Genomic DNA, 8136 nt, shown 5'->3' with positions numbered 1-8136 from the left:
TCTAAGGTAAGTGTACTTAAGAATGAATAGTATATGCAATGACGAGATCCCCCGCAGTAAAAGTGGGTGGGGTAGAGGTGAGGTGGGCTCATTTCCCAGTACAAGAATCTAAAGGTCTTGTTTTAAATGCTTTAGAGCTTTAAGTAGGTGTCACACGGTTAAATTCATTTTTAATATATTCTACATTTGCCAGAGCATCAAAGGAGATAATTAGTAAGAAATATAGTTCATGAATAATAACATCTCATTAATTTAAAGTCAAAGTCCACAGTAAACTTTTAACACCATTACAATGCCTGTATTAAAAATTAAAATGTTTTATTAGAATAAGGAGACTTGATATTTATGATAGTTTTGAAATCCAAAAGTAGTTAAAGACTAAGTGCTCTAAAGATGGGGAATAGTAGTGTTGGCATATATAGTAATTTCCTGCACTAAATTGCATTTATTTATGAGTTACACTTATTTATTGAAGGGATTACCAAATGCCCCTTTATTTTGAGTTGCTGAGGAGTTCTAAGACATAAGTAAAAATTTAAAGAAATATTTTATATGTATGAAAATGTCTCACAATACACTGTAAATTATCCATAGTCTAAACAATACTGAAAATAAAACAAAAATTATTAAAAAGTTATTTTACAAAATAATTGATGATTGATTTAATGAGCATGGTATGGTTCATTTAATGATAAATAAAGTATAGGTCATTGTGGAAGAACACCACTGATACAAGCTTTCAGAGACTGAAGATCTCTTTAGTTGTATGAGCAATCATAATAATCCAGAAAATGTAATTTAAGAATTCAGTCAGTGAGCTCTGCAGTAAAGGAGAAAGGAATTAACTCTGGCTTTGAAACTTACAATGTGTGGTCTTTAAAAAGTTACTTATTGTCAGGTAACCTACTGTACTAATCTAAAATGAAAATAATAATATACAAGGTACAATATATGTAAAACTCAACAGTCAACCTGGCACTTATAAGCTCTCAATAAATGCTGGATATTTTAATTATTATTTTAGTCACAATTTCCATGTTAATATTTCTGACTCATTTGTATTATACCTTGTAAACGAATTCATTAAGCAGGAGTATAATCAGTATAGTGCATCTTTTTGGTAATTTGTTCAATTTTTTAGAAAGTTCTTTGATTGAATATAATTAAGTTTAGCATTCTACAGAAGCTACCTCATCCTGATTTTAATTAAAAATCAACTGCTTTTATTCCATCTAAATAAGTTTATAAGAAATTGTGTTTGGCTTTCATCATGCAATGAATTCTTTTTTAAGCATCTATTCATACAGGTTGGGCAAAATATAAATTAACATTTATTATACAACAAAGCACCCATGTACTGATTACAAAATCCAGAACTAATTATTCCTTGTCTTGATGTCTGTGGGTTTCACTCTAAATTATATTGCTATACAAACCCAAATATGCATGTGTGTATGCACTTGACTAATTTCCTGCAGGCAATAATTTGAATGTTTTAAGAAACCTTTGAAAATATTTCATATTTTAAGGTTGCTTTTTACTCTGAATTATTCAAATGAAAACAGCAATGTTCCACTTTGATGTGATTGCATATTAATTGTACCTCAGTTGCATCATATCAGCCTTTGGAGTCTCCCACTGCATTAGCTGGGCTAGTAGAGACAGGAGAGTAAGTGACACATACCTTCTGTCAGCCAGAAAGTCATGCTTCCTTTAGTGGAAGGCCAGCTAACTCTCATATAAGAGGACTGCTATAGCTGGCCTATAGCTATAAAAGAATTTTAAAAACATCAATTCAGGACCAAGAGTAAACAACATCTGTGACCTTCACAGGCTGCCCTGTGAAGGCTCAGAGTGAAGCAAGAGTGGAAAAAATAAATATCTCATCAATGTGTCACTTAAGGTCTAAACAGGAAATTCTCACACTTTGGCTATTTTGAAATCAGTTCATCTCATCACACACCTCCAGAATATAGGACACTTGGGCTCTAACTGAAAGCACAAATAAACTTCCTAGTGTGTCACTTAGATTGCTCATTTTTCAATGCTTCTGAGAAATTATTATCATATTCTACAGATATGGGGGAAGAGAAGCTTAACCACTGATGCAGTTAATTTGTTTCCATCTCAGTCACAAACACTGCAAATTTATGCCTGTAAAGTATCTTAACTATTACTTTCAGAACTAGGTTGCTGAATGTTGGCATTAAATACTTGTTTTCATATTATGACTTCATATTTATATTATTTCATTGGTATTATCATGGAAAAAATTATACAAATCACATTTCCATTATCAGCAGGTATTTAATATTAGTTACAAATTATTCTGAGAAATTACTACATTGCTAAATATATTGTACTTGGCAAAAAGTCCATCATTCCCAAAATTGCATACCTATTTCTCAGCCTTAGTTCTTGCCTTCAATTTTATTCTTTTTAAATAAATAATTTAATCTGGAGATTTCCTCTGATCAAAATAAATATTCCTTGGAAAGATAAAATATATGCAATATGGTACTATGACTGAGATGGAAATATTGAATAACTATTCATTATATCATTCATTAATTCATCTCCCAATCCTGACTAGTTGTCTATGTTTTACTATGAATATTTGATATAAATAACAAATCCCAAGTCAAACTATGTGGCGCAAGAAAATTTAATTTAGTAGCATGTAGTCCTTCATAATATTGATGTATGATCCTTTGTATTTCTGTGGTATTTGTGGTAACTTCTCCTCTTTTATTTCTGATTTTGTTCATTTGTGTCTTTTCTTTTTTTATCTGAGTGAGTCTAGACAAGAGTTTGTCAATTTTATTAATCTTTTCAAAGAACCAGCTCTTTGCTACATTAAATTCTTCTATAGTCTCTTTGCTCTCTATTTCATTTAGTTCTGCTCTGATTTTTATTTCTTTCCTTCTGCTGACTTTGGGTTTCATTTGTTCTTTTTTTTCTGGTTCCTTAAGGTATAACATTAGGTTCTTTATCTGTCATTTTTCTTGTTTCTTGAAATAGGCTTGTAATTATATATATTTCCCACTTAATTACTGCTTCTGCTGCATCCCAATGATTTTGATACGATGTATTTTCACTCTCTTTGGCTTCTATGTATATTTTGATCTCTGCTTTTAGTTCTTTGTTGACCCAGTTGTTCTTTAATAGCATGTTGTTTAATCTCCACACAATTGTGTTTTTTTCAGCTTTCTTTTTGCTGTTGATATTTAACTTACACTTGAAACCTATTAAATTTTATTAACCACTGTCACCCCAACAAATTTAATTTTAAAAAGGAAAGGTAATTTAAAAAATATATCACCTAACTAATGTGGAGGGTCGAAAAAGAAGACTTGAACCACAGGATAAATGACACTGGAACCTCAAAAAACAAAATTTTAAATTCAAAGTATCTATAATGTATAAAATGTAATTTTTAAATTATTCCTCACCTTGTGTCAAGAAAAGGGAGAATGTTTATTCCCCATCATTCCTGAGGATATTCACTTCCATGCAGCCTTTGCCTAGTGTTCTGCAAATTACTAGCTCTACATAATTCTAAAATGTGCTCTCTTTAATAATAAACCCCAAGACCAAATACACTTAGAAAAAAATCATCATTTAAATAAAATTATGCCATGTAAGTACAAATATTGATTTCTAAATTTCATATGAGCATTGATATTCATTAATCAATCTATCAATCAATTTATTAGTCAAGGGGGAAGTAAAATACATTTTTCTTTATGTTGAGATAATGAATAATTGTCACAGATTTTACCAAAGAAATATGGGTATGCTTGCCAAGTTTTAACCTGTACATATGAGAATAAGAACATGTTTCTATAAAAAAGGACATTGCACTCAAATTGTAGAAAAGTAAGAATTATTCTTCGAAACATCAGACATATTGGAGGGGGTCTTCTACTCAGAGTGGCAGCAACTATAAAGGCTCCTAGGTGACAGCAACTTTGGTGTGTTCATGGAACTGAAATTATAGTCAGATTGAACTCAGAGAGCAGAGAAGGGAGGTGAATAGATGGGCAAGAATCATAGCCTAAGACTATAGAGCTATTTTTTTCTATTTTAAGACCAATAGGAAACCTTTCCAGGGACTTATTTTAAAAAACCATAATCAGTTTGCTTGAAACATGAAGAAAAGAATGAAAAAGGGCTAGAGAAATAGATGAGAGACCTTTTGGGAGTCTCTTGTGATAATCTTAAAGAAAACAGAGGGACCTCAAACAAAAAAAGACAGAAGAATAATGCTGCAATAAGCAACGTTGTTCACAACAGTCAAGACATGGAACCAACAAAATGCCCATCGGTAGACGACTGGATTAAGAAACTGTGGTACAAAAAAAAAAAAAAGAAACGGTAGTACATTTATACAATGGAGTATTACTCGGCCATAAAGAAGAATGAAATCTTACGAGTTGTAATGATATTGGTGGACTTAGAGAATATTACGCTAAGTGAAATAAGTCAGACAGAAAAGACAAATACCATACGATCTCACTTACATGAAGAATCTAAAGACCAGAATAAATGATCAAACTAATCAGAAACAGTCTCAGAGATATAGAGAAAAAATTGGGGGTTGTTAGATGGGAGGGGGGTGGGAATCAGGGAGAAGGTTAGTGGATTAGAAAGCACAAATTGGTAACCACAATATTGCCACAGAGATATGAAAGACAGCTTGGGGAATATAATCAATAATGTTGTAAAGATTTTGTAGAAAGTCAGATGGGCACTTGTCTTATTAGGGAGACCACTTCTTGGACAGTATAGAGGCCTGACCACTGCAGTGTACACCTGAAGCCGAAGCTGAAAAATACTGAATGTCCACTATAATTTAATATATATATATATATATATATAATATATATATATATATAATATATATATATTCACAGTGTGTGGAGTACAGCATAGGGAACAGAGTCAATGGAATTGTAACAGCCATATACGATGTCAGAGGGGTCGTAGATTGGGGGAGAGAGGTTATCACTTTGTGACAAGTGTAAATGTCTAACTATTACATTGTTTTGTACACCAAAAAAACTAATAAAAAAAAACAAAAGATGGTTGTTTAGAACATATTATGTTTTGCGATTATTTGAATGTGTTAAAATGGGAAAGCATGAAGATTTAAACTGTACCTTCAGGTTTTAAGATTTGACAAATCTAAATACTAACATGTTCAATTTTCTTCACTTTGGTCAGCTTCTGCCCAAAGTTCTTCCTTGAGGAACATACACACACGCACACACGCGCGCGCGCACACACACACACACACACACACACACACATACACACACACGTAAATATATAGATATGGGTATGTCTATAGGTATAGATATATAGAGATAGATAGATAGATAGATAGATAGATAGATAGATAGATAGATAGATAGATGATAGATAGTTAGATAGATAGATAGATCTATATATATGAGGCCTGACAATTAAGTTAGCAAACTCCTCCTAGAAAAAATGCTATAATACATACCTCATTGTTGAATATCACTACGGCCACGTTGGAAATACTCCCCTTGGGAAGCTATGCACTGCCGCCAGCTCCTAGTCCACTCTTCAAAGCAATTTTGGAACCCTTTCTCTGGAATGGCCATCAGAGCTGTCATCATATTACACTTGATGGCCTCAATATCATAAAAATATCTTCCTTTTTCAATATTTCTTTATCTTTAGGTAAGGAATCAAGTCATTGGGGGCCAGATCAAGTTAATAGGGGGGGTGGAGAGGGTGTTCCAATACAGTTATTTGTTTACTGGCTAAAAACTCCCTCACATACAGTGCCGTGTGAGCTGGTGCATTGTTGTGATGCAAGAACCATGAATTGGTGAAAAGTTCAGGTCGCTTTTGTCAAAATTTATCACTCAACTTTTTCAGCACTTACAAATAGTAAACTTGGTTCAATGTTTGTCCAGTTGTTCAAAAATTCATAATGAATAATTCCTCTGATATCAAAATCAGTTATCAACATCATTTTGACTAATGGAATTTTTTAGGTTGTAGAGAATTGGTGACTTCCATTGTGCACTTTGATGCTTTAATTCAGGGTCCTATTGGTGTTTCAAAACCAGTGATGACACAACCCAAATCATCGTCTTGCCTTGCCAAAATGTCTTGGCAAACCTCCACTCTCTTTTGCTTTTGTTCATCAATGAGCATCCTTTGGAACCATTTTTGCAAGCACATATCTAAGGACAAGATTTTCAGTTAAGACTTTCCTAACTCTTTCTCTATGGATGTTCACTTGGCCTGGCATGCTTGTCACAGTGTGCCAATAATTTTGAAGCACAATTCAATGAATTTTTGCATGTTTTCATTAGGTTCGCTCATTACTGGCCATCCTCACCTCTTTTCCTCAGTGACACTTTCTCTCCCCTCAGAAATACGTTAATTCCATTTGTACACTGCCATTTTCTTCATGGCATTATCCCCCAAAACATGAATGAACATGGACATGATTTCACTTCCACTCTTTCCAAGTTTAACATGAAATTTAATGTTTGTTTGTTGCTCTAATTCAAGCTCAGACATTGTCTCAACAGCACACAAAAACACACAATAACAATAATGAATGCCACTCACCAAGACATTGTCACACATCAACACGAACACAGCTGTGAGACACTGATACACCAAGGCTATGAAAACTCACCGAGCTGTTTGTAGTGCTGCCAATGTAAGCACACGGTGACAAGTTTACAGATGTAGTTGTCAGATCTCGTATTCCTGAGTATGAGCTAATTATTTCCAAATAATTATCATTACTCTCTACTAAAACTAGTTTATTTGTTTTTTTACTGTGATATTGTAAAGTGTAAAGAGTGTTTAAGGATTTGAAATATCATGATGATATGAATACTAAGTGAATGAACTGTTGCCTCTCATTTTGTGCCAGGATGTTTTTTTCTGCTCTCTTCTAAGATCCTTCACATCACTCTGCCAACCTTTAATGTATACAGGGTTGGAATTGAATTTTTACAGACACAAACACCAAACCTAATATTATTTTCAGTTCCAGTGATACACAGATAAAAGATTTGTACATTGCCTTTTTGGGTCATTTTCTGTATGTCGTTTTGTACTCAGTAGTGTCACACTCCCATGCCTGTCCCCAAATTAATATCCACCCAGAGCCTATGAATGTGACCTTATTTGGGAATGGAGTCTTTGTAAATGTAATCAAGTTAATATATGGTCATACTGATGTAATGTGAGTCCTTAATTAATACAACTGATATTCTGTAAGAAGAGGGATATTTTGATGCAAAGACGGAGACACACAGGGTGAGCAATACAATGACAGAGGCAGAGCTTGGAGTAATATGTCTGCAAGCCAAGGAATGCCAAGGCCTGGGAGCTCCACCAAAAGCTCAGAGAAAGACATGGAACCTAGTCTCCCCTAGAGCCTTCCAAGTGAGGACAGCCCTGTGGACACCTTCATTTCAGACTCCTGGCCTCCAGGCTGTGATAGAGTATTTGGTGTTTAAACCAGAAAAGAAATAGAAATATATAATATGTTAGAAGGTTAAAAAATGTTGTAAGAAAGTATTTTGAACAGAGTAAGTGGAATGGGAGTGCCGTTTGTGAGAGGGAACTGCAATTCCACTGAGATTCATTGGGAATGTAGTGTTTGGACAAAGACATGAATTTTCTGAGGAAGCTAGGATAGCAGATAAATGCAGAAGACCATTTGAAATTGTGCAAACAATTAATGAAATCTCTTATTGAAGAAGCATGTCTGAATATTTGAGGATCAGCAAGGAGGCTGATTTACCTGGAGCGGAGTTAGTGAAGGTAGCAGTTTCGACAGAGTGATCTCGTCAACAAGTGAACAAAAACTGATATTTGACGGTAATGAAAAGAAATCTCACTTTGTTTATAAAGTACAGATATGCATAAAGTGCATAAAGAAAAGTGTAATATGTATGTGGTTTTGAATTTTCATGGAGATGGATTAAGAAAACATCTCTGAGGGCTGGCCGAGTGGCTCAGTTGGTTAAGAGCTCACCCAAGAGTTTGAGCTCTGAGCAACAGTGGTTCGAGTCCAGCCCGAGCTGAGCAGCTGCTGAGCTGCCAACAGGTAGCAGGATGGCTCAGCTA

General features: G+C 34.2%; 1 protein-coding gene across 1 annotated transcript in view; it reads right to left on the bottom strand.

Annotated features, from left to right (window-relative positions):
* The window catches only part of LOC109378445 (NKG2-A/NKG2-B type II integral membrane protein-like), a 27146-nt gene that overhangs the window by 9549 nt on the left and 9461 nt on the right, over positions 1–8136 (bottom strand). The window lies entirely within an intron of this gene.

This window comes from Hipposideros armiger, unplaced genomic scaffold (assembly GCF_001890085.2).
Source record: "Hipposideros armiger isolate ML-2016 unplaced genomic scaffold, ASM189008v1 scaffold_1990, whole genome shotgun sequence".
Lineage (NCBI taxonomy): Eukaryota > Metazoa > Chordata > Mammalia > Chiroptera > Hipposideridae > Hipposideros > Hipposideros armiger.
The sequence above is the reverse complement of the archived record's forward strand: the minus strand, read 5'-3'. Positions and strand labels throughout refer to the sequence as shown.